The following is a 26,465-nucleotide window of genomic DNA, read 5'->3' on the forward strand; positions in this document are numbered from 1 at the left end:
AGGTGTTGCAAATGATGATTTTCTATCACTGCTTCTGCAATTCTTACCTTTAGACCCTCATTTAAGAATTATCACTCATCAGCTATAGTTGCCCTGAGATTGAGATGTACGTGAAATGCATTTATTTTGTTTTTTAGAATAACTAGTTGCATATGTTTTAATGATTTACAATCAACATTCTGTTTGACTCTCCAATTGTCTAAGACTGGCAGTGACTACCCCTTCAACTTGGCACCTGCGTTCTTTTAGGGACCTTGATATTTTCTATGCTTTCTGGAAAACAAAATGCCCAGACACATCTTGTCTATTTCCTGTCCAAGGAAATATTTCCATTTATCCAAAGAGCTCTTGCTCTTTTAATCACATTTAAAGATCAACAATCTGAAGACTCCATGTGTTCATTGTCACTGGTTTGTCATGATTTCCGAACATTTAAGAAGACAGAGCCAGGAAATAATTACTATTTAGAAAAATAGAGAAAACATCATGTATTTAATATATATTTTTTCATAATCCAAGTTTAAGCCTCATTAATTTCTTCTATTTTTATTTGTTTTTATTTTGCTTACACACAAAATTTTTTTATCTTAAAGACTGTTCCAGCATTCCTTACTTGCTTTAACCTATATTTATATTTAATATTTCAAAATATCATCATTCTTACTAAAAGGCAGACTAAGATACAGTTTAAGATTCTTTTGATACTTGTTCTAGTTTGAATCCCAGTAAGAATATAGAGTCATTTGAAATAATTTGTATCTGTCTTGTTATAACATCAATTTGATTTAAAAGTTACATTCACTGGTTTCAATTTACTTTCAACTAAAAGTTGAAAGTAAGAAAGGGTTGTTTTGGAAATCATTAAATTGGTGAGGGCAGAGTTTTTTCCATATGGGATTAGGAATTTATTCCATTTATGAATTTTTCTTTGTGATTCTCAATTCTTTCTCCAGCATCACTATTATAGACTTACAGAAATGCCTAATTCATAGCTATAGTGTTGATTCCTTTTAATAAAGTAGTTTGGAAAATACACTTATATTTTGAGGTATTTGAGCATACTATGTCACTAGTTTTATTGAAATATTTTGTTCTCTATTGCCAGCTTAATTGCTCTGTTTGTTTCTGTAGGGAGATTTGGAGAAATGTAGAAACACAATTGAGGGGGACCTGGGTGGCTCAATTAGTTAAGCGATTGTCTGACAGGCTCAGGTCATGATCTCGCAGTTTGTAGGTTTGAGCCCCACATTGGGTTCTGTGCTGTGAGATTTGGATCCTCTATCTCCCTCTCCTACTGCCCTTCCCTGGTCTCTCTCTCTCAAAAATAAATAAAGATTAAAAAAAAAAAAAAGAAACACAATTGAATGAACATTATTCCCCAACTGCTCACTTACTTTCTAAACTACAGTGGTACATTACTCGTTCAAATCTAGCTTTCAATCCAAGATGTCATCAGATCTTTTCTCTTACATTTCTTTAGGGAAGTACTCCTGAAGAATTTCAGTTTGGAGTCAGCAAAATGGGTTTTGATTTCTGGCTACGTGACTTGCTTGATGTAAGAATTTGAATGTTTGATGTAATAACTGAATTAAAATCAGAAACTTCAGTTACCTTTTCTAAGAAAGGTGTTAATTGTACCTACCTCAGAGAGGAAGGGATAGATTAATTAGTGGCTTAGAGTGCTAGCCACAATGTTGAGACATGGATATTTTCCTTTTATCCCATTGTGATTTAATTTTCTGTTCATGCACATTTCAATTGTTAATGACATCAATTAAGAAACAATTTCTATTTTTCTTTGTAAACACTGAACCTAGGGAATAAATTCCCTAAGAGAAAATTGTCTGGTATCCACAGATATTGAAAGAAGACATTTGGTTATTTCTTTTCAGTAAAATGTTTACCAAGTGCATGTTGTCTAATAGCAAGTCCATCACAAAATTTCTGACAGCAAGCCATCAAAGAATCTAATCATGTTGGCAAAAGAGTGTGGTTTCATTGAAACTATTGATCACCCATTTCTCTCAAAGTACTTATGCTGATTTGTCATACCAGACAAATACAATTTTAAAATAATCACTCAAAAAGAGTAGAATATGTTTGTGTATGTAATATATACTTGCAGCAGATATGTGTAGTACTTGACTTTAAAATATAAATTCCTAGAAATTGAGGGCCATGTTGTGTGTATTTTCTGTATCACTCTTAACATATTGTGAGAGATCAATAAATACTAAACCAACACATTGTGCTTCCACAGAACTAGACATGAATTCATAAAGTGACAATAGAAACACCAGGCAAAATATCTCATTTGGAACTAACCATATAAAGAGGCAATAGGGAACAGATTAAAGGGCACAGCTGTCTCATTCCACAAGTTTAGTTGGAAAATAGCCCAGAGTATATGGGAATATGTGACTGTATATCTTTCCTATAGACTCATCCCTTCTGGGCTCCACAGGGTTTTACAACAGTACTTTTCCTCTTCACTGCATATCTGTGATGCTCGCACATTGACAACGTTTAGTTCTTCTACTTATTGAACTAAAATTTTAGTGCGACACTTGTTCCCTCAATGACTAATGAAGAGTCAGAAAAACATACACCACATTCAATTCAGTTCCACACAACCTTGGGTTGATTATTTTCAACATGATAGCAGAGAAGTTTAAGTAAATAAAATACATCGTCTACATTTCCTTTAAATAGTGTTTTAAAGATTTTTTTCACCTAGTAAAGCTATATCTTTAGTCTTGAATTGCATTCAGGTGTAACTTATATGTTCTCAGTTATCACATATCAGCAGGAAACTGGGCATTTAAAATTATTATTATGTATGCATTGTGTTTTCAATATGTTGCATATTTACTTTTAGCATTATAGAAAATATAAAAATATTACAAACAAAGGATTTAGGCTTTTCTACCACTCTATGAAGCAGGAAAAACTGGTGTTTCTCAATACAGAGATGAAAATTTGACCCTAAGAAAAATTATGCAATTTGCATAAACTCATAGTAGGCAAGGATAAGAAGCCCGGCCAGAACTTGGTTCTCTGGGCTCTATTCTGACACACATTTCAAAACAATACATTGGTTTAACTTATTATTATTCAGTTATGTATTGAGTGCCTACTATGTGTCAAAAAAAGCTTTTCTGCTAAAAATGACAAACAATAGTTACTTCCTTCTTGAGCCCTGTAATGTAATGACATAATTATACAATTAATGTAATCACAAGATATGTTACGTGCAAGAAAAGCAATACATGGGGTGAAACATAGGACACCAGAAAAGGCCTGTAGGCATAAGGTTGCCTGATAGAGGGAAAACAAAAACAAAAACAAAAACAAAATAACACGAGTCAAATCTAAATTTCAAATAACCATCATTTTCTATTAGTATATTTATGTCCTGTATATTTATGTCCAATAAATTGTATATTTATTTTGTATATTTTAGTAACATTGTAAAATATTATTTAATGAAGTTCAGATTTAACTGAGGATCCTGTGTTTTACCCTGGCAGTCTTATTTCAGAAGTAACATTTGAACTAAGACCTGAATAAAACCATAAGCTAACTATGTAAAGACTCAAACAAAGAACATTCCAATAGAAAATCAAGGGGCACCTGGGTGGCTCAGTCGGTTGAGCGTCTGACTTCAGCTCAGGTCATGATCTCACCGGTTTGTGAGTTTGAGCCCTGCATCTAGCTCTGTGCTGACAGCTCGGAGCCTGGAGCGGCCTTCACTTTCTGTGTCTCCCCATCTCTTGGCCCCTCCCCTGCTCATGCTCTGTCTCTCTCTGTCTCTCAATAATAAATAAACGTTAAAAAAATTAAAAAAAAAGAAAATCAGCTAAATTCTGAATCCAGAAAATTCTTGAAAATTTAAAGAAGCCAGTGTGTCCTGATTTGGGTGAGTGAGGATGATAACAGTTGAAGATGATCTTGGCTAGATAAACAGAGGTAATATGGAGTCCTCTAGGTAAGGAATGTGGACTGTATTCTTAGTATGCCACATACCTCTTAAGAGGTTATAAGGTAGAGGGGTGTCTGGGTGTCTCAGTGGATTAAGTGTGAGTCTTGAGTTTGGTTCAGGTCATGGTCACCTGGTTCATGGGATCAAGCCCATGTCAGACTCTGCTCTGACAGCACAGAGCTGCTTGGGATTTTCTCTCCCTCCCTTTCTGCTCTTCCTCAAGTCTCTCTCTCTCTCTCTCTCTCTCTCTCTCTCTCTCTCTCTCTCTCTCAAAATAAGTAAATAAGCTTAATTAAAAAGAGGTTGTAAATTACAAAGACAATGTCTGACTTATGCTTTAAATTTTTTTCATTTTTTTAATGTTTATTTATTTTTGAGAAAGAGACAAAACTCAAGGATGGGAGGGGCAGAGACACAGAGGGAGACACAGAATCTGAAGCAGGCTCCCGGCTCTGAGCTGTCAGCACAAAGCCGGATGCAGGGCTGGAAGGCACAAACCATGTGATCTTGACCTGACCCAAAGTCAGACACTTAACCAACTGAGCCACCCAGGTGCCCCAACACATCTGACTTATTCTTTAACAATCCTGTAACTTCTGTATAGAAAAGTGGTTGAGGATGGAAGCAAATATTAAAGCAGAACAATTTTCAAGGTACAGGGGAGAAAATTTTGGCTTGAATTCAGGGATGGAAGTATGCATAGAGAAGCGAATGGATTTGAACTTGACATTTCCGATGGAACCTGGAAGACTTGCTAATAGATTCATTATGAAGGGTAAGAAATGGCAGAAATTAAGAATGACTCCTAGGTTTTGGATTCAAATAACCAGTATATAGTTATGATATCCCGAAGGTTAAGAATGTATAAAGAAAAACTCAGGGGTAGGATTGATAATTAAATGATCTATTTTCAGCATAAGTGTGAGAGATCTGCTAGATTTAAAATGGAGTTGTCAAATCAATGATGAATTCTCGTCCAAGGAAACAGGATGAGAGTCATCAATGAGAGTGATGTTTAGAACAAGACCAGGGAAAATACCACAAAGAAAAAGAATTTATGTAGGGAAAATCAAAAGGTTCACAACTAGAGGCTGATACATGTAGAGGAGTAAAAAGCAGCAAAAGAAAATGAGAAGGAGGTCCTTAAATGTTGGGTCACAGGAGCTAAGATAGAAGAATGTTTTATAAAGAGTGGGATGTCTGATCATCTATTTTTTAATATACTGCTGAGACTTGGAATAGATTCAAAACAGAAATATATCCATCTGACTTGGCTAAATGGAATTCACTTTGAGCAAAAGAGCTCTTCAAAGGTATTAAGTGAAAAATTCAAATACAATCTTCAGGTATTTTGTAACTAAAATCTGGGTTTGTTTAAATAATGTTTATATTGCTACTTGTTAGAGATCCAGCACTAGAAACCCTCTCATTTATTAAGATGAGTGGAGGTACTCCTCATCTAAAATATCCTTCCCTGTTTACTTTTTTCCTCTACCAAGCATTTATTTTACATGTATTACTCGTAACCCATCTAATTTGGGGTAGGTAAAAGGAAGTTGGGGATATATCTCTTAATCTCAGAACAGAAGGTAAGTGAAAGAAACTGAAAAGTCTATAATAAACTGTATAATACCATTCCATAAGTGTGAAAATAGAAATGCTATAAAGTTATACAAAATTCTGTTTGGGATATTTGGTGAATGTTCATTTAAACCAAAACACTAAATAATTTGACCTCCTTTGAATTCCAATTAAAGGGGTACTTTCCAAATCATTGCTCCTTGCTGGTCCTCAAAGTCTGAATCTGGGAAATCACTTGGTAAAAGAAAAAAAAAATCAGTATTATTGTTTTTCTTACTCTATCTTTTGGCATTCATAAGGAATGATTAGAGCTATGTTATTAAAGTAGTTGATGTTAACGTCATGCTAAAAACTACTTATTTTAGTGTGGAGTGCAGAATATTATGAGAGGTGTTTTAAAATACATTACATATATATGTAATGTATTTTATACAATTATATACAATTATACAATTATAATGTTTACTACAATACACTGCAGTTATTTTTGAGCTGAATGATCCCAGTACATTCTCTATATTTTGTTAGTTTAATCTTGCCAAATTCACTGGAAAACAATCAAAATAAGATGTGTTTTTACCCTCTGGGAGTGAATCCATGGCATTGAACTTTATACATCAATCCAAACTTGTGCCTTCCCTAGAGACAAGGACAGTTCATCTTTGTGATCCTGATGCATATTTATGCTTCATTGTTTTGTATCCAATTAAAATGTATTATAGATTTCACAGGGAAGTAATTTGTTTTTTGCTTATATCTGTGAAAAAAAAATGTGTGTTTAATCTTTCCATAATGCTTAATTGGAAGAAGTTCCTTAGAGAGAGTAGCCTTAAAAAAAGGAGTTTGGATGGATGCAACTACCATTACTGAGGTTTTGAAAGGAATGAACTTTTATGTCAAAGCATGTCAATAAAAAATATTTCCCAAATTCAAAAACGCTCTGTATGTAGTTCTCCTAAAAATTGATTTAATGTCTCCAGAACTTTGAAAATATCATCCCTATCCACTAGTCGTCAAAAGAGTTATCAGTTGAGCTTTTTTATTTTATGATAAACAGTGCAACTAATGACAATGTGGAGAGTCACTGGTATTTCTGACAAAAAGAAAGAGATCAATTATAGTAATAGGAAGTTTCTATATTTTTCTGTAAAGAATTTGTACAAAACCATGAAAACTTTGTTAGATGATCACTATCTCCAAATAGAGATAGAAACCATACTTGTGGTTATTCCTATAAGTAAGGCAATGGCAGGAAAATTCTTCCACGGTACCAGTTAGTTAATGTGTCATTGGGTAAATCTCAGGAGACAATTCTAATATTTAAAAAAAGAGAAAAAAATTGGTTCTGGTAAAAAAAAGTCAAGTGCTACTACTGTCACTACTTCTACTACTGCTACTAATCAGCCTAATATTTCCTGAACACTTACAACATTCCTTCTCAAAAATTTTTTAAGTTTACTTATTTTGAGAGAGAGAGAGAGAGAGTAGGGGAGGGGCAAAGAGCGAGGGAGAGAGAGAATCCCAAGAAGACAGCACGCTGACAGCCTGGATTCTGATGTGCAGCTCAAAACCACAAACTATGGGATCATGACCTAAGCCTAAACCAAGATTCAGATGCTTAACCAACCGACACAGGCATCCCTGGACACTTACCACATTCCTAATCACTTAGCGTGCATTGTATCATTTATGGTTCGCAATATTCATGTAAGTTAGGTAAAAGATTCTTATTTTTATATTGGGAAACTTGCCCAGGGAGTTTAATGAAACTACTCAATGTAGTTCACAATGTTGTGAATGAGTGCCGGAATCTGAATTCAACACATGCTGATGTGTCTTTAGACATTTCTAGCATTGTGCCAAGCAGTGTACCACGACACCATTTTCTTTCTGTATATTTTTTTTTCTTAGAGTTATTTACTTCACTTTTCATTTCTCGGGTATTTTATATATTGCTATTTATAATTCTTCCAAACTTTCTATCGGAATACAATTTCCCCACATGGCGAAGCACATCAGGTGATGTACCAGTTCCAGTTAATTTTCTTTCCTGGAGTCGGTCCTCCTGGTGTCCCCTATCCCTTTGTCCCTATTTGTGCTCGTGTTCTGTAGGCCAGCAGCACAGCTGGCTCTTCCTCTTCCTGATCTTCTCTGGACCAGTTTTCTCCTTCATTTTGCTAGAATATGGCTTCTACAAAAGTACTGATGATGATTTGCATGAATGGTACACTTTTGCGATACTGGAAGCTTGAATATATTTCTATTTTACCACTATTTTTAACTGAAGGTTTTACTGAATAAAGAATCCCAGTTTAAAATTATTTTTCTTTAGAACTTCAAAGACATTTGGTCCTTGACATCGCACTTCTGATGATTTTGTTGGGGTATCAAATGCCATGTTAGCACAATTGTTTACATGTATTTATCTTTTCTTTTCTCTCTCTATTAACATCTTCATTTTATCTTCCTTTTTCAGAAATTTGAAAATATGTGCTGGCAGATAATGGTCCGTGAATATTTTTACATTGATTGTGATTTACTGAACAAGGATTACTGACAACCAAGTTTAAAGGTACTCTTGAAAGACAAACATGCATTGGACATTAGAAACTGTCTATTTCTCTGGGGCGATTTAAAATCTTCACTTTCCTGAGGGACTTTCTTCAGATTGCAAAGAGATGAAGTAAAGGCACAAATTTTCTTATTTTTCTAGAGATGATTTGTTTAGATTCCAAAAACAGAGGCCTTTCTTCCTCTCTTCTCTCTCTCAATCTCACCAGAGGTAGGTGGGCCAGATGTCTTATCCTCCCTGTACAAATTGCTAGAGTTTGGAGGTTTTTTTTCTTGTGGTGCAATTCTACTGCACATGCAGGTTAGAGCAGGCCCTGTCCTTTGAATCATTCTTTGGGGAACTGGGGTGTGGAAACTGGTATTTCGATGCTATTCTGACTGGTGTAATTGCCATGAATAATAAAAGATTCAATCTCTCACCTGGAGATCTGCAGGCAGACTAACATTTAAGTGGATAAAATCTCAGACCTTCACAATTTCAGGTGCAATAATATGCTCAACATGAGTCATTTGTTCATTATTTGTTCTGGATACCCTCAGTCTAGAAAGCTGTTCTCTTTAGCCTAAGTTACTTCCTTGTATAGGCTTTTGATGACTCTCTTTCCTCCATGTTCTCTGTTCTCTCCTTCCGGGATTTTTACTAGTTATATGTTAGATCAGACTCTACTTTTCTTATTTTTCTTTGCAATTTTGCATATATATATATATATATATATATATGTATATATATGCAAATATATACATAATATATATATTGGTTTTGCTGTTGGTTTTGCTATAATTTCTACAGTATTACTTGTATTTAATGTTCTTAGTGATACAAAAAACAAGATTTTTTTTATTTTGACACATATTTTTTTTAATTTGAGAGAGAGAGAGAGAACTCACAAGTGGGGGAGAGAGGCAGAGAGAGAGAGAGAGAGAGAGACAGAGAGAGAGAGAGACAGAGAATTTTAAGCAGGCTCCACACTCAGCATGAAGACCAATGCAAGGCTTGATCCCATGAACCTGGAATCATGACCTGAACCAAAATCAACAGCCTGACGCTTAACTGACTGAGCCACCCGGGCACCCCTTAACTCCTATTTTAATTTTAAAGAGGTTTTTTTTATGTCCTCTTCTTTAACAACTAATTGTTTCACGAATAAAAATATTTCACCATGTTTGGAGATTATCACTATCTTTTTATTCAAGCACTTTTTTTTCCAGGTTTTATATTGTTTCTCACTGTCATTCCTCAGGGACTTGCCAATTGTTAGGATACCTGGGCAGGGAAATCCCAAATGTGAGCATGCGTTAGTCTTTTCTCTGGAACCATTTAGTTGCTGACTGATGTGGAGTGATGGAAGAGAGTGGATGTTGATGTGTGACTACCATCATTCTAAAACTGAGCAGTCCAGGGAAGTTGGAAATTTTAATCATTCAATGAAAATATTTTCATTTAACCCCACTCTTTTCGGAACTTGCTTTTCCCTGTACTACTCTTTGACTGAGATCCCTGAGTTTGCACCCTCTAGCTAAGTTTCTTTACAGAATAAGTCAGGCACTGAGAGTAAATAGTCAATTTACTCCATATTTAGAAGACAGCCTGGTTGACATGGGGAAGACAATATAGTCTGTTCCTAACATAGACTTTCTAACGAATCCTCTGTTTCAGTTGTATCTCCATCATCTCCCTGCTAGTTATCAGGCACATCCAAAGCTTGGGGATTTGGGGGCTTCAACAGAGAAACTCAATTTGCTTCTTACTAGAATTTACTCGTTCTGGTCTGTTGTTCGGGTTTTTTTCTCTGCTAATTTCTTCATGTTCTTCACCTTTCAAAATATTACTCATCTATTGTTTTATCCTCTTATACTTTTTTGAAGTAGGATTAGCTTTTTTTCCTCTCAACCTGAGTTTCATGAGGGAATATATATAAAATGTGTGTTCAATTCCCCGTGTTAATTTGGAAGTCCAAATTCACTTTCTGTTTCAAATTAGACAAGTATATGTTTTGTCTAATACTCTCCTGGGTTCTATATTAAGCTTTCTTTCTTATCTTAGTTTTCATTCTAGCTATTATCTGTTATATGCTAAACATAAGGGATAAATTTGATTATGAATACAGTTAAACAAAGTCTAATTACCTGATAATCTGAATAGTCTATTCTTTCATTTAGGCAACAAATATTCACTGAGTCCTTAAAATGTGTTAGTTAACAAAAAGCCAAGGATTTCTACTCTTAGAGTATATACAGTGGGGAAGCCAGGTACTAAACAATAGGCCTCATTATTAGCCAAATAACTATTTTATATAATCTATAATGTTTTAGCTATCATTTATGTAGTATGTAAGGCGACGATACCTTCTATTGAAAAATAAAATGCAGAAGAGGGAAGAAGGTTTAGAAATGCTAGACAAGGTAGGAGAGGGGCAAGTTGAAGTACAAACTGATGGTCTGCCTAACCCTTATTTAGAAGTTAATATCTGAGCAAAGACCTCAAGGAGGTAATGGAATAAATCAAATGGATATTTGGTAAAGGAGGGAATATGTAAACAAAGAGACTAAAGCAGAAACATGTCTCCCAACTGATATATTCAAGGAATAGCTAGGAACCTTGTTGGAGCAGGATGCAACAAATACTGCTACTATTTTAATATGCACCAAGGCATTATGTATGTATCAATAGATTTTGAATTTTTTAAACTGAAGACTTCAGTAGTTCATTGTAATAGGGAATTAATTTGTCATTCTTTCTGTTATTGAATGCTGAATGTAACTAAATATTTCTATATAAATATTTATATATATATATAATATACAAATATTATTTATATAAAAGCTGTATTAGTATTAATTTTTCTGGATTTTTCTCCCAAGAATATAGCATTATTTCCTCTCAAGCCTAACCTATCATAAATGCAACTTTTCCTTGGTGAGTCAGGGTCATCAATAGTTTTAGTTTTGTATTTTGTGCTGCAAATGAGAACTGGATTTAATTTTTTTAATTAATTAGTTAGTTTATTGTTTAGTAATCTCTAACCCAATGTGGGGCTTGAACTTATGACCCCAAGATGAAGAGTTGCCTGCTCTTCTGACTGAGAAAGCCAGGTGCCCCATCTCTCACTTTTTTACTTTGTTTCTGAAATATCTGCCACATATTAAAATCTGCCACACATTTACATGAGTAAAATATTTCCATAAATTTTGAGGAATGAAATTATGATCAAACCCAAAATATCCAAATAATTTTTATTAAGAGAAATAAAAATCAGTTGAATGAGGGGCGCCTGAGTGGCTCAGTCAGTTAAGCCTCCAACTTCAGCTCAGGTCATGATCTCATGGTTGGCGAGTTGGAGCCTTGCATTGGGCTCTGTGCCCACAACTCAGAGCCTGCAGCCTGCTTCAGATTTTGTGTCTCCCTCTCTCTCTGCCCTTCCCCCCGCTTGTGCTCTGTCTTTCTCTCTCTGAAAAATAGACACTAAAATTTTTTTAAAGCATTATAAAAATCAATTGAACGATGAAAACAACTTTTATATAAGCAATAAATAAGTTGGAAGTTAACAAATCTATTGACAAAATGTAATATAATGAATATTTATGGCATTTTGACACCAAAGAAGGATTTGGTGAAGGAGGTGTGTGAGAGAGACTTTCCTTGGAAGGTGACAGAGAATCAGGTGAGCAATTTTTAGGCAGGCAACCTCTATGCCTTGAAGCTTATGGATGTCTTATACTCAAACTGCTCTTAAAACCAGATGTATAGATGTATAATGCCAAAACATCTTTAAGTGAGGGTAGGGTGGGGTAGGGTGAGAAAAGACTAAACACAAGAGTATTTCAACATATATGGAAGTAGAACCTGGGCCGACCAGATTGAAGATTCATAGAAGATGCTACCTCTTGATCCCTAATGCTGATATTAGGCATATGAGAAAAACATTTGGGGCTGACAGAAATATGGTGCACAGTTCAATTTATTCTTTATGATATTCTCTGGCCAGAAACAGATGAGTCAAGTCAAAATTGCCACTTCTTATAATTATTTAATACATTCGAGAGCAAAAAAGAACTCACTTTGTGAAAAGTGGTATAAGGTTTCAAGATCCATTTTGGCAAAAGTTTATAAGCAAACCATCATTAAGTGAGTAAGATGGTTTAAACACTGAATTGAGTCAGCAGACACTTAGGGCTGGATCTTCACATTTGTATTCATCTTTCACTGAATGAGTGAATGAATGAATGAAAACATACCTACATACATACATATACATAAACATATACATAACCATATACATATAAATACACATATGCATACCAAATGAGTTTAAATGAAACTCTACCCAAAACAAGTTAGTGAATCAAAGGTTCAGGTACTATTCTCCTAAACTCTTTTTATTTTCATAAATTATTGTCATTTATATTGACCTTATGAGCCCTAATTAATTTCCCAGTTAAATGTACCCTCAAATCTAATTTATTTGTGTTTATTGGTTAGGAAACAAATCCTTTTTGTTTTTTAGTTTTTGATGATAGCAATGTAAAAAATTTTATAGTTCAATGTTTAAAACAAAGAATGTCAATGAAAGTCATGAATGCATGTTTCTCTCTGATATGCATGAGTCTATTTGGATAAGACATGACTACAAAAGTACAAAGCATGTACTCTGATTTTAGATTCCCTCCTTCATGTGTGTGAGCTCAACCAAATTAAGTAGGCTGAAGGAATAAACTTATTAATAGGTAGCAGTGTTTATTTGCATAGGTATGTGCACATGTGCGAGTGTGTGTATGTGTGTATGGGTGCTATATTCCGCATGTTACCTTTTTTTTTTTTTAATCTTTTCCTGGATGGGAATCTCATGGATGATCAAAGGGCATCAATTACAGTGACCTCATTTACTTGACTTCATTAAAGGGCTTTAGGCCTTCTGTTTCTTTGGTTATAAATATTGGAAATTGGTTGGTTTCTCTTGATTCTGGTGATTTGACAAAACCTTGTACACAAAGGACACTGGAGAGCAATTGGAGATATTTTCTAGCATCCCATATGAGGAGCTTCTTTCCATTCATATTACCCACAAGACAATCTTATTATAGTCTTCTTTCCAATCAGATTCATGAATCACTTGACATTTCAAGGGATAATTTCATTATTGCCACTTAATATTTTATTACTACTATATACTGTGTGTTCAAATTGAAATGTCTTAATTCCAGTTAATGGCAAGAGAAAATAGGGAATAGAATAAATATGTATAATAAGGTGTACTATTTGCTTACTATGATTATTTTATCATTGTACAATATCTTACATGGTTTACTTCTTCCTTAACTTTAAAGTCTAGTTCTCAATTAAGCTTATATTTCACTGGTCACCAATTACTATATAACTGTTTGACGGAAATATAATAGAATGTAAATTGAGTTTTCTATATTTCTAGTAGAGGAAAGGATATTATAACATCTAGAAATGCCTCATAAGTAGAGTGAGGGAACACAAAGACATCCATAATTTATCTTCACAACAAAGTTTCTATGTCCCAAACAAACTCAGAAGTTAATAATAACATTAGAATTTGTTAATATTGATGATTATCTCAGAAAAGTGTATAGTTTCCTTTCAAACTTTCAATGTACTTGAGTCCCCATTAAGAAGACAGATTGCCTGGCTTCAAATTCATGCTCTATCTTTCTAACCTGTCAAGTTTGAAAGAGTTTCTTAACTTCTTGAAGATGCAGTCTCTTTCTCTCTAAAATAAATATAGTGCCTACTGCATAGATAATTTTAGAATTAAATGATATAAGAATTGAAAAATACTTAACATAGCACAGGCATAGGACAATTGTTATTTGTTGTCACTGTCATTGCTGCTACCGTTCATGTTGTTACCACCTTCAGAAGCTCCAGGTATTAAGAAGAGTTGCCCTTCCTAAAAATCTCATGTTTTGTAAATTCTTTCCTCTTTCTAATGTATCATTTCCAGAAACTGTTTTTGCTTGATGGAGATAGTCAAGAGGAAGGTAGAAAGGTTTTAAATGATACTTTCCACTAGAAGTGAGATCTATTTTAAGGTTTTAAGAATATTTGCAATTAAAAAAATCTATTGGATAAGGATTAGGATACTTTTATAATTTATTGTCCCAACTAGGCTCTTTTAAAAATAAGAAGGGTTATTATTAATTACACAGGAACAACAGACATAATTGCACTTCACTTATGTTAATATATACTTTTAAAAGATGACACACCAGTGGGAAATTTAGTAATGTTCAACCTCAAAGTATGTTATGCTATTACCTATAAAAGGATTTAGGAACAACAACAACAACAACAACAAAAACATGTGCCCCTGTTTAAATCTGTCTCATTACAAAGGCAATATGATTTAGGACATAATTTTAAATGCAGCTCCATGAAATGCCATAGACATTTCCATGGTTTTATGAGAGAGATGAGTACATCTTTTTGTTTTGTTTTGTTTTTTTGTTTTTTGCTTTTTGTTTTTTGTTTTTTATTATTGTCCAGTTAGCTAACATACAGTGTAGTCTTGGTTTCAGGAGTAGATTCCTTTGATTCATCAGTTACACAAAACACCCAGTGCTCATCCCAACAAGTGCCCTCCTCAATGCCCATCACCCATATTCCCCAAACCCCAACACCCCCATCCCCATCAACCCTCAGTTTGTTCTCTGTATTTAAGAGTTTGTACGGTTTGCTTCCCTCTTTGTTAGTATCTTATTTCTCCTTCCCTTCCCCTAAGGTCATCTGTTAAGTTTCTCAAATTCCACATATGAATGAAATCATATGATATCTGTCTTTCTTTGGCTGACTTATTTCACTTAGCACAATACCCTCCAGTTCCATCCATGTTGTTGCAAATGGCAAGATTTCATTCTGGGAGAACTGGACAGCAACATGCAGAAGAATGAAACTGGACCATTTTCTTACACCATACACAAAAATAAATTCAAAATGGATGAAAGACTTAATGTGAGACAGGAAACCTACAGGAGACAACAGGCAATAACTTCTTTGACCTCAGCCACAGCAGCTTCTTACTTGACATGTCTCCAAAGGTAAGGGAAACAAAAGCAAAAATGAACTACTGGGACCTCATCAAGCTAAAAAGCTTCTACACAGTGAAAGAAACAATCAGCAAAACTAAAAGGCAACCAACAGAATGGGAGAAGATATTTGCAAATGACATATCAGATAAAGGGTTAGTATCCAAAATCTACAAAGAACTTATCAAACTCAACATTCAAAAAACAAATAATCCAGTGAAGAAATGGGCAAAAGACATGAATACACACTTCTCCAGAAAAGATATCCAGATGGCCAACCGACACATGAAAAAATGCTCAACATCACTCATCATCAGGGAAATACAAATCAAAGCCACATTGAGATACCACCTCACACCAGTCAGAGTGGCTAAAATTAACAACTCAGGAAACAACAGATGCTGACAAGGATGTGGAGAAAGGGGAATCCTCTGGCACTGTTGGTGGGAATGCAAGCTGGTGCAGCCACTCTGGAAAATAGTGTGGAGGTTCCTCAAAAAATTAAAAATAGAATTACCTTATGACCCAATAACTGCACTGCTAGGAATTTACCCAGAGGATAAAGGAGTTGCTGCTGACCCCAATGTTTATAGAAACACTATTAACAATAGGCAAATTATGGAAAGAGACCAAATGTCCATCAACTGATGAATGTATAAAGATGTCATATATATGCACAATGGACTACTACTCACCAATGCAAAAGAAAAGAGTATATCTTAAAATGTTAGAAGTGAGAGGAAGCTTAGATAATGTTTATTGCAGTATCTCTCTCATATTGTAGACGAGGAAGTAGTAACTGAAATAAAAACTCACCTGAAGTCTTATTATTGTTGGAGTCAGTCTTCCAATCATGGGCTTCTCTTAGCTACATCATGTGTGTCACAAAGGATGACAGGAACAAAAATGTAGACCAAATAAATGAAGAGGGAACTCCATATTTCACACAGAATCATTTGTTATTGAGAGTAGAGATGGAAAAGTCACATGAGGTGAGGGTTAAACCAAAACTGTACTCCTATTTTTCAGATTTTTTGGGGGAGCATCAAGTTATGGAGGAGTTTCAAAATACGAAATAAAATAAACTAATAGGTAACCAGCTTGAGAAAAAGCCTGAAGTACAACGGATTGCAAACAGTGGCTTGAGGGAACAGTATGGTTAATCTATAGAAAATATTTCATTCATATGTAAGTTTTTATTATGTAAATACTTATTATTTATGCCATTTCCATATTATATTTATACCATAAAGATGTTTATTGATATAACATTTATATTTGAGGCATCCAGTTATATTTTAGTTCATTAAAGATAAGGACAGAGATTACCCTAATGAAATAGATTTACTCTACAATGCATTACTTTAAATTATCAAGTGCAGTGCTATAAACATTTATAGTTCTCTGAAATCTAAAGTTTTACTACTATAGGTTATCAAATTTGGAAAGGTGAGATTTCATGATAGGTAAAGTATATGGACATTTTACCTTATATATGGACAAGACACCTCCTTTTGGCACAAAGCAATCTGAAACACAATTTCGACTTGGAGTTTTTGTTATTAGTTGCATTTAACCAATCCCAACTGTTCAATACTCATAGGACATCAATTTAGACATAAAAGTGGAAAATAATATTGCATGCATTTAAATATGGAATGATAGTTAGTCACCTACAGATGCATTTGCAGAAGCAAGTCTATTTGCCTCTTCTTCTCGCTAGGAATATGCATACATCTTGATTTTATATTCCTAAGTGATTGATAAATATCTATACCCTTTTTGAAAACAATGGAAAAAGAACCATTTCACATTCTGAAAATTACCACAAAGTCTTTTTGTTTCCTCATTCCCTGTTGCTAATTATGATTGGAAAAGTTTTCTCTGTGTACTAAGATTTATGATGATTTTAAGAAGTAGAGTGTAGTAAGGTATATTAAAATACTCTATTAAGAGTATCTGAATATGTTGATATTTATACATGAAGACAAAAGGAACAAGCAAACAAGAAACTATGAACAAAATAAGAGTAGGAAAATTAGATATCCAACATGGATTTGTTCCCTCTTCTCCTGTAGCCAAATTAGAGATGTGTAATGATGCTTTGTTAAATGATTCACTGGGAGTTATTTGTTATCACCACTCATTGAGCTACACAATTGTCCTGCTTTCCTTGGGAGTTGTCTCTCCAAAGGTAGCTGGGTAAGCACAATGAAACTACATGTAGGCTAAAAAACAGTAATTTATTTAATGAGGTCCAGGAAAACAAATCTCTGCAAATAAGCACTTGAGCAATTTGGAATATTGCAAGTACCTACAATTTTCAAGAGATTAAGTCAAATGTTCTTAACCCAAGTCACGTTAATTCTTCTAGCTTGTAACATTGCTTAACATTATAATATTATAAATGAGTGACAAGAGCAAACACTCAAAATTCCATATATTCATGTAAGCTTTTTTCCTCTGTTAAGTAATTGTTTTGGGAGCTATTAGCATGCTAAATTTCTCAAACTATTTTTAAAACTGTTTTTTGGCATTTTTTTTTTACCAGAACCTACCAGAATATTCTTTTTATTACAACTAGCTCTGTATATTTAAAAGATAACGTTCACTTTCTGAAATAGCTAAAAACTCTTACCAAAATCTACAACCCTCTTCCAAATCAAAAACAATGTCTCTGAAGTTATGAGATTAATTTACTTGTATGGGTCAGAAATTCTCCTACTACTAGTTGTCCATGATTTTACAGTGATAATACAATTGTAATAAAGGTGATTGCAGACATAAAAGGTAAATTATGTGGTGGCATCAGTTTTTTAGTTTGTAAGAAAGTTTCATGCAAATTATTTTAAAAATAATCTCATTAAATATATACAGGTAAATCACATATAATCACAAATGACAGTAATACTTGATGATAGCAGAACAATAAACCTGTACATTATCTCAGAAATTCTATCAGATTCTAACTTTGAAACAGCATGTACAAATTTTCCTATTAAGAAAGGGAAGATGAAATAAAGATTTATGGGTTAGCATAGCTTTATTAATAACACTGAAAAATGAAAATATAAATGTCCAAAAATAGAGGATGGATAATTATGTACTCATTACAATGCTTGTGAAACATATACATGCTGTAAGAAATTGTTATAATAATTGCAAAAATCAGGATATAAACTGAATGCACAATATAAGTGCACCAATTATGTATGCTAGAATGGAGAGAAGTAGTAACAGCTATTTATGTGGTGGCAAAGAGAGGAGATTGTAGGTGACTTTAGTTTTCTTTATTTATACACTTATCATGATATGTTATTAACAATGAACATGTCCTCCTTGTATGGCCAGGGGGAGAGAACATTAGCTGTGATTTACTTAACGTTTAAAAGGAGATAAACAAGAGGGTCTGGGTGTAGATAACTGACTCCATGAGCTCAAACCTTATTCTGGTAAACAATTTGCTTTTGGACTGTGGGATGTTTGAGAAACGTAACTCAGTAGGGGCATGTAGGTGGCTTAGCCAGTTAAGCGTCTGACTTCGGCTCAGGTCATGATCTCATGGTCTCTGAGTTAGAGCCCCACGTTGGGTTCTATGCTGACAGCTCAGAGCCTGGAGCCTGCTTTGGATTCTGTGTCTCCCTCTGTCTTTCTGCCCCTTCCCCACTCATGCTCTGTCTCTCTCTGTCTCTCAAAAATCAATAAATGTTTAAGAAAAATTAAAAAAAAAGAAACATAGCTCAGTAGACAAATTCCATCAAAACTCCTGGAAAAATTGCAGGTGTTTAAAATAGACTTTAACCCCTGTAATGCATCTCTGTGTAATTTCTTTAATTCTTCCCTCTGCTTTCCCAAGCCCACCCCATCCCATTGCTTGGGTTGCTTTACAAAGACAACTCACTCTTTGCTGCTTCTCTCCTAAACAAAACTAACTTCATTTAGTACTACAGTAAATTAATTTGTGGAAAAGTCAGTATTTTTATTTGGAGTAAATAATTCCTACTTAGTGGCAATGAATGATAGATTTAAACATTTGAGATGTGTTTGCTTACTTAATGAAAAGCCTATTTATTTCTGGCCTAAATAATCTTTTGTTGAATCTATTGAATCTTTTATTTCTGTGTGTCCCTGAGATTGCTGTCCAATTTCTTTTATGCTGTTAAAATTCATTTCAAGGGGTACCTAGGTGTCTCAGTTTGTTAAGTGTCTGACTCTTGATATCAGCTCAGGTCATGATCTCATGGTTCATGGGTTTAAGTCCTGTATTAGGCTCTGCTTTGATTAGTGTGATGTCTGCTTGGAACTCTCTCCCTCTCTCTCTCTCTGCTCCTCACCAGCTCATGAGTGCTCTCTCTTTCTTTCTCTCTCTCTCTCAAAAATAAATAAGCATTTCTTTAAAAAATTCATTTCTAAAAACTAGGGACAGCTAAGTCAAACCATCTAGGCCATATGGGTGTTTTTACATAGATCACTGGTTAAAACATACATTCTCTTATTCCAAAGAGTTTTCACCCAGATATTTAAGAAATTCTTCACAGCAACACCAAATCAACTAATGTCTTCCTTCCCACCCTCCCATTAAAAGCTGATATACCCATTTATTTTTTAAAGTTGTGTCTACTGAGTGTGATTTGCCTAGAGTAAAATTCACCATTTTTGGACTTTTTTCTGGCCAAGATGGAGTAACAGGGACAAAATTTACTTTTTACCTAAAACAACTTAAAAACAAGGGTTGGGGTAGGGGGAACAATAGTATTTAGACACTGCTTATCAGGCAGTGCAGGACTTCAATCTGTGAGGGATGAGGGAGGAGAAATAAAGTAAGTGCTGTTATTGACCCAAAATACTGGCTAGAGAGTCCCCACGTCATATTGCAGAGAGGGGGAAGCCAGGAGGAGCCTGTCAGCATTTATGTGTTGAGGGGATGGAACAGAAATATCCAGAAGGGCACACAGATAAATTTTGCAAGGCAGAGAATTGGAGAGGTGAGAAGAGAGCTCCAGAAAGAGTTCTGAAGACCTTAAGAGACCTCTTTGAGTATTCAGATAAATAGTATCACCAAATGCAGGTAAGAACATAACCCAATGCCAGGGAAATAACCACCCAAAAGAAACAGATGGAACAATCACCTGGCTCACACAGGACCAGGAAGAGTTCCTGTGCTCACCATTCTTACCATAGGGCACTGGATAGTTCTCAGAGATACTGCCTAAGAGGCAGAGCAAAACGAACCCTAGAGTAAAACACTTACACTCCAGTCTAATAAAATAGAAAAGGAAGCTTAAAAAATATCAAACCTAAACACATTCCAAAATGAAGCTCAAAGAGATTAATAGTAATCCAAAAACACTCATTTATTTATGTATTTTATGTATGTATACATATATATTATACATATATTATATATATTATGTATTTATAGGACTATAATAGTACTAGAACACCCCAACAAGGTAAAACGTACAATATCTGACAATAAATCAAAAAGTATTGGGTTTGAAAAGAAGCAAGAGATTATACCCATAATGAGAACTAAAACCATCAATGAAAACAGACCCAGAAGGACACATAAAATAGAGTAAATAGGCAAAACATTAACATAATTATGCACTTACATTTCATATAAGAAGATGAGAAAAGTTTGAGCTGATTAAGTGGAAACACAGAAAACATTATATATATATATATACATATATATATATAGTCAAATATATGTATATATCATAATATGTATAATACATATGTATAAATCACATTTCAATTTAATAAAGATTAAAAATATAATCCCTGATATGAAATCTATGTCATCCTGCCTAGACACTGAAGAAAACAGGTCAATGAACTTAAAGACACAGAAAAATACAGAAAAAAATGCTGAAAAAAGTAGAGCACCAATGTGTTATGTAATAACTTCAAGCACCTGAATGTAACTAAATTGGATTGTGAAAATAGAAGAAATAATGGTATAAAATTACTAAAATTTTATGAAAACTATAATTTCTCAGTGTCAAATAGCTCAATGAACTCCAGATACAGGAAATATGAAAAAAAAACACAATACAAAAACATATCATAATCAAATTGCTTAAACCCTGTAATTAATACAAAATCATAAAATTATCCACAGGGAATAAACATAAATTATATATGAAAGAACAAAGAAAAGAAGGATGACCATGCTTTATCATTGAAAGCAATACAAAAGACCATGGGCCAACATCAGTAAAAAACTGAAAGAAAAAGAAGGATAACTTAGAATTCTATATAGAGTGAAAGCATCCTTCAAAAATGTAGATGGAATAAATGATTTTACAGACAAATAAAAGCTGAAAGAATTGATCACTAGCTGACATGCCATGCAAAAATTGTGAAGGATAATCCTTTAGGGAGAAGAAACATAATGTACTTGGAAATCTGTATCTATACAAAGAAGAATTAACACCAGAAATCCTGTGGGGATTTATTTTCATAAAGGATAGCTTGTAATATGATAGTTGACCATTTAAATAAAAATGTTAGCAAAGTATTTTGATTATTTAGCATACAGAGAAATAAAATATGTAACAACAATTCTACAGAGGCCAGGAGAAGAAAAATGAAAAACAATTTTGTAAGGATTTTAAACTACATGTGTAATCACAAAAAATTACTTAAGGGTGGACTGTGGTATGTTTAAAATATATCTTTTTAAAATCCAAAGCAATGACTAAACCATAAAACACAAATTTATAGTCAGTCAACCAATAAAGAAGATAAAATGGTATAATAGGAAATAAAAATAATAATCCAAATAATATAAAAAAGGTAGGATAAGTGAAATATGCAACAAAGAATATGTGATACAAACAGAAAACAGCAAGGTGATAGACTTTAATTCAACTATAGCAATAATCATATTACATATAAATGATCTAGCCACCCCAATTTAAAAGCTGAGATTATCAGAATAAAAAAAAACTGCAATACTTAACTATGCTGTCAATAAGAAACATGTTTTAAATACAAAGAATAAGTAAATTAAGAGTAAAAGGACATAAAACAGCATATAATGCTAACACTAATCAAAAGAAGCTGGGATGGCTATAACATCAGACAAATTAAATTTCAGACAAAACAGCATATTACTACTAATAGAGTTTTGGTTCATAATCATAAAGGGGTAAATACATCAATTTGGAATTCTTTAAAAATTGTAAAAATTGGGACTCCTGGGTGGCTCAGTTGGTTGAGCGTCCGACTTCGGCTCGGGTCATGATCTCGCAGATGACGAGTTTGAGCCCCGCGTTGGGCTCTGTGCTGACAGTTCAGATCCTGGAGCCTGCTTCTGATTCTGTGTCTCCCTCTCTCTCTGCCTCTCCCCCTCCCATGCTCTGTCTCTTTCTGTCTCAAAAATAAAGATAAACATTAAAAAAAGTTAAATAAAAAAATTATAAAAATGTGTTACATATTAACAGATATTCAAAATAAAATCAAGAAGAAATAGACATATCCACAATTATAGCTAAAGAGTTTAATATTCTGTGAATAATTAATAGAAAAAGTAAGGAAAAAAATCTATCCAGGTATAGGGAACACCAACCTACTTACCCTAATTGATATTTGTAGAACATTCCATTTAACAACAGGAGAATGTATTTTCTTTTCAATTACACAAAGAATATTTACAAAGATGGACCATATTCTGGGGCATAAAAGGAGTCTAAATACATTTAATAGTATTCATTATATGAAGTATGCTCTCTAACCCCAATGAAATTAAATTAGAATTCCATAATATAATTATATCTGGAAGTTTTCCAAATATTTGGAAACTAAATAGTATACTTCTAAATGACAAAGATAGAATTAAAATGAAAATTAGAAAGTATTTGTATTGAATGAGAACAATAATTCATTAAATCAAAATATGTGGAAAGTTGCTAAAGCAGTACTTTCAGAAACTTAGAGAACAAAAGGTCTATATTATAAAAGAAGAAAAATCTCAGATCATTGACTTCAGGGATCGATAGATGTGATGTGATTTATAATGAGCAACATACATTTGGTCTTCCTCCCAGTTCCTGACATAGAACAACTAACACTCTCAGAATTTTTCAAGTGATAAAAGCCATAAAGTTGTGATATTCATAACAAACTCCTTTCAATCTCAGTTTATGTTAATAAAGCAACTTTTGGACCCTACCTAAGGGTGGGGGCTAGTTGCCTGGGGCATCAACTATGTAATTGGAGAGTTGTAATTTTCAATCCCCTCTAGAGAAGAGAGAGGGGCTGGAGGTTGAATCAATTAACAGCGGTCAATGATTTAATCAATCATGCCAATGTAATGAGGCTTCTATAAAAACACAAAAGGACTGGGTTCAGAGGGCTTCTGGTTTGGCGAACATGTAGAAATTTGGGGAGAGTATTGTGCTGAGAGAAGGCCTGGAAGCTTCAAGCCCCTTCCCCGTCCTGGCCCTATGCTTCTCTTCGTGTGGCTATTCCTGAGTTTTATTATTTTATAATAAACCAACAACCTATTAAATAAAAAGCTTCTTCGAGCTTTGTGAGATACTCTAGCAAATTAATTGAAACCATGAAGGAGGGTCATTGGATCTTCCAATGCATAGCCAGTGGTCAGAAGTAGAGTTAACAACCTGGAGTTGCTATTGGGATCTCAAGTGTTGGAGGGGGTGGAGGAAGCAACAGTCTTATAGGACTGAGCCCCTAACCTGTGGGATCTGATGCTCTCAGTAGATAGTGTCAGAATTTAGTTGAAAAATAGGACATCTAGCTTGTGTTGAAGAATTGATTGATGCAGGGAAAGAACCCACACATTAGAAGTAAGCACAGAACATAGGGTGTTCTTTTTGTCCTTTCTATATTTTATAAACGTAACTCCACTGTCTGCGGCTTCATAAGATATCTGCTAGACTTTCCCTTATTTGCCTACAAGGAATATCTTCTTTTCTCTAGCTGCCTTCATAATTTTATTTTCATAGTTGTGTTCTATTTTGAATATGATGTGTCTGGATGTGTGCTCTTTGTTTTGATGCTTCTACTAAATATAATTCTCTGATGTCCTTCATTAATTTTGGGCAATTCATGGACATAATTCCTTCAAGGATTATTTTTGCACTGTTCTTTCTGTTTTCACCTTCTAGGATTCCATTTACATGTATGTAACACCATTCAATGTTTTTCACTGATTTTTTCTTTCATTTTGGCAATTTCTATTGAATTACCTTCAACTTCACAAATTCCCCCCTCACTTGTATTGATACTATTAATGAACACTTTGAATAAACTCATCTCTTTACTGTTTCTTTTGTTTTTGACACCTCTTTGACTCAGTTACCATCTCTCTGCTGAAATTGCTAATCTGATCAAGCATGTTGTTGCCATCATTTTCACTACAACTTTTAACCTATAAATCAGTTATGGTGATCAATGATGATGATGATGATGATGATGATGATGTTGATGATGACAGTGATATTTAAATTCTGTCTGTAATTCTAATATCTGGGTTATCTCTGAGTCTGTTTCTGTTTATGGATTTACATATTGACAGTGGGTTGTATTTTATTGCTTTTTGTGTGTTTCATAGGATGGAATTTTTAAGTGAATGCCTAATATTATGTATAGAATGGCAGAGACTAAGGTAAAGAATATTTATGCCTATATGTGGACATATGTCTTTTGCTAGGCCATTTTTGCAGGAGATTATGTCAATCTACTAAGGAGTTAAGCTGGGTTTGAATGTCTGTGTTGCTAGTTTATTAATGCTGAGCAGATTCAAGTTCCTCTAGCTTTGGATGACCTAGGATGAATGCTATTTTGCCTGAGAATTTTTTTTTTTACCGTTGCTTTTATTTTATTTTTTAATAGACATCCAAATTAGCTAGCATATAGTGCAGCAATGATTTCAGGAATAGATTCCTTAATGCCCCTGACCCATTTAGCCCACCCCACCTCCCACAACCTCTCCAGTAATCCTCTGTTTTTTCTTCATACTTAAGAGTCTCTTATGTTTTGTCCCCCTACCTGTTTTTATATTATATATGTTTCCCTTCCATTATGTTCATCTGTTTTGTCTCTTAAAGTCCTCATACTAGTGAAGTCATATAATATTTGTCTTTCTCTGACTGACTAATTTCACTTAGCATAATACCTTCCAGTCCATGTAGTTGCAAATGGCAAGTTTTCATTCTTTTTGATTGCAGAGTAATACTCCATTGCAAATATATACCACTTCTTCTTGCCTCCGGAGACATGTTGAGTAAGAAGTTGCTGTGGCCAAGTTCAAAGAGGTTTTTCCTGCTTTCTCCTCAAGGATTTTGATGGCTTCCTGTCTTACATTGAGGTCTTTCATCCATTTTGAGTTTATTTTTGTGTATGGTGTAAGAAAGTGGTCCAGGTTCATTCTTCTTCATGCCACTGTCCAGTTTTCCCAGCACCACTTGCTGAAGAGACTGTCTTTATTCCATTGGATATTCTTTCCTGCTTTGTCAAAGATTAGTTGGCCATATATTTATGGATCCATTTCTGGGTTCTCTATTCTGTTCCATTGATCTGTTTCTGTACCAGTACCATACTGTCTTGATGATTACAGCTTTGTAGTATAGCTGGAAGTCCAGGATTGTGATGCCTCCTGCTTTGGTTTTCTTTCTCAAGATTGTTTTGGCTATTCGGGGTCTTTTCTGGTTCCATACAAATTCTAGGCTTATTTGTTCTAGCTCTGTGAAGAATGCTGGTGTTATTTTCATAGGGATTGCATTGAATATGTAGATTGCGTTGGGTAGTATTGACATCTTAATGTTTGTTCTTCCTATCCAGGAGCATGGAGTCTTTTTCCCTTTTTGTGTGTGTGTGTGTGTGTCTTCTTCAATTTCTTTCATAAGCTTTCTATAGTTTTCAGTGTATAGATTTTCACCTCTTTGGTTAGATTTATTCCTAGGTATTTTATCGTTTTTGGAGCAACTGTAAATGGGATTGATACCTTGATTTCTCCTTCTGTTGCTTCATTGTTGGTGAATAGGAATGCAACTGATTTCTCTGCATTGATTTTATATCCTGCAACTTTGCTGAATTCATGAATCAGTTCTAGTAGTTTTGTGGTGGAATCTTTTGGGTTTTAAATATAGGGTATCATGTCATCTGAAGAGTGAAAGTTTGACCTCCTCCTGGCCAATTTGGATGCCTTTTATTTCTTTGTGTTGTCTGATTGAAGAGGCTAAGACTTCCAATACTTTGCTGAATAACAGTGGTGAAAGTGGACATCCCTGTCTCGTTCCTAACCTTA

General features: G+C 34.3%; 1 long non-coding RNA gene across 4 annotated transcripts in view; it reads left to right on the forward strand.

Annotated features, from left to right (window-relative positions):
- The window catches only part of LOC128315144 (uncharacterized), a 128,909-nt gene extending 103,657 nt beyond the window's left edge, over positions 1-25,252 (forward strand). For all 4 annotated transcript variants that reach the window (XR_008297595.1, XR_008297594.1, XR_008297596.1 and 1 more), the window contains one exon: positions 8,040-25,252. This is a non-coding gene — a long non-coding RNA (uncharacterized LOC128315144). The remainder of the gene's footprint in view (positions 1-8,039) is intronic.
- The last annotated feature ends 1,213 nt before the right edge of the window (positions 25,253-26,465 follow it).

Source organism: Acinonyx jubatus, chromosome C2 (genome assembly GCF_027475565.1).
Source record: "Acinonyx jubatus isolate Ajub_Pintada_27869175 chromosome C2, VMU_Ajub_asm_v1.0, whole genome shotgun sequence".
NCBI lineage: Eukaryota > Metazoa > Chordata > Mammalia > Carnivora > Felidae > Acinonyx > Acinonyx jubatus.